Source organism: Penaeus chinensis, chromosome 12 (assembly GCF_019202785.1).
Source record: "Penaeus chinensis breed Huanghai No. 1 chromosome 12, ASM1920278v2, whole genome shotgun sequence".
Lineage (NCBI taxonomy): Eukaryota > Metazoa > Arthropoda > Malacostraca > Decapoda > Penaeidae > Penaeus > Penaeus chinensis.
The window spans coordinates 27,008,396-27,010,645 of NC_061830.1; positions in this window are offsets into that span (position 1 = coordinate 27,008,396).

Consider the following 2,250-nt stretch of genomic DNA (forward strand, 5'->3'; position numbering starts at 1 on the left):
TTATAGATAGATGGCGAGAGAGGGAGGGGAGCCCTAATATATCATGCAGAATATACTTTACTATAACTCTACTATAATAATCATCACTGTGAGATCATTGTGCTATGAGCTAAAATGATTGAAAACCACTGCACTAAGGAATAATTTTACAGTACTCCGGTGAGTATGTAGATACACTCCGATCTATTTTTTTAGGCCGCTGAAAATAAAATAATCAGCAATATAGACAGTCTTATTGTAAACCAATATTGACCTTGATATGAATACAGATAGCAAATTAGCCAATCTTTTTCTCCCAAGGACTGCTTGCTAGGCCTCCTCGATCTCTTTGGGAACCAGTAACTCTATATCTGTATAATATATATTATTAAATCATCCATGTGTAAATTGTAGTGGTATCCAGGGGGGTTCTTATATTATCTTTATTTCCCTATGTTTTTAAGTTCACTTATTTCCTCAATTAAGATTTGTAGCTCTCCTAAGGCATGTGAAAAAATATGTTATTTGTGCATAATACCAAATATATCCAAACTAACAAGACTATAATTATTATTCTCACTTTAACATTTATATAATCCAACCTATTATATACGGGTACCCAATGTTTACAGATAGCCACTGTCTATATAATTACTTATATAGACAGTGGCTGCTCCAAGGCTGGCCCAGGCCTTGTCTGAATAAGTGTCTTGTACCTACGTTGGCTACGCTCCTTGGCGGGATCTAATACGTATAAAAACTTAATTACTTAACTTAATTATTGCTTGTTAATTGCAAGGCCTCGGTCGCAAAATTAGACTAATCCCCTCTCTGTTTTTCTTCAGAAATATTTTACGTAAATATTATGGTACGGAGATTTAACATGTATTTAATAAGAAAGGTTGTTTTCATTCATAAAGAATATTTTAATGAAATAACGTCATTGGCACATCCGTCAGATCTGCTACAGAAAACGTTACAAATCTGGTAATATAAGTAGGAATAAAGCATTGGAGATAAAAAGGAAAGTGGGAAAAGGGAATGTGTAGGTTCCTATGTAATTCCATCGCCTAATTGGAAGTGCCATTCCCGACACCAAAGCGGGTGTGAAACATTTTTTTTTTCTGGCAATTCTCTAGAAAAAAATAACGTATGGCATCAAAAGTAAGGAACTACGGCCTAAAAAATGACTGCCTTAGGATGACTTTACTGGAAGTAATTTGCCTGAGTGCCAACCCATGCCCTTCCGAGGAGCCGTTCTGTCTACTCTTTTCAATCGTACAAACCTTTTCCGGTTCCCTCGAACTGATTCTTCCTTGAACTTCCCTTTCTCTGTAAGACTGGGATTGCATCTCTATCTCTCTCTCTCTCTCTCTCTCTCTCTCTCTCTCTCTCTCTCTCTCTATCTATCTCTCTCTCTCTCTCTCTCTCTTCTATTCTCTCTATCTCTCTCTCTCTCTCTCTCTCTCTCTTCTCTCTCTCTCTCTCTCTCTCTCTCTCTCTCTCTCTCTCTCTCTCTCTCTCTCTCTCTCTCTCTCTCTCTCTCTCTCTCTCTCTCTCTCTCTCTCTCTCTCTCTCTATATCTCTCTCTCTCTCTCTCTTTCTCTCTTCTCTTCTTTTCTCCCCCCCCCCCCCCTCTCTCTCTCTCTCTCTGAGAGTTGGTAAAGCCTACATAACATCAACAGAGAAGTGTCCCGAAAACTCTCCTGAAAAGAAAAAGGCATAAAGACCAAGTGCAAGGAGAGTAGGAGAAAAAGAGAAAGAAATGACGGAAGAAATAGATCATAATTCTTGATGACATGGTAAAAACAAGGAGAAGCGGAAGAGCAAGCAGAGAGAAAATCGACTAAATGCAGTAAAACCCCAATTGAGTAATAATTAAACCAATACTAGACTGAACTGAAGTTGCAAAAGAGAAGCGATGATTGAAAGTTAGAAGAACAAAAGGATGAAATAACCAAAGGAATAATAACTGTAAATGCAGAAAAAAATGCAAGCAGAAGTCAAAGTACATAAAGTACAAGTAAGAGCAATAAGATGCAGCAAAATAACAAAGTTGTACAAGTCAGATAAAAGAAGGCAACGGAATGTGTGAAATGATCTGAAGAAAACCTTGAAACTAGTCCCTGGTACGTCTCAGCTAGGCAGTACGTCAGCAAAACAATAATTCACTACACTCCTAACAAATGCCTTTTTGATTACTATTGTGAACACGAGCTAAGGCTCGTAAGAAACAAAGGACCAGGATTACCTTTAGCGAGGATTAGGAAC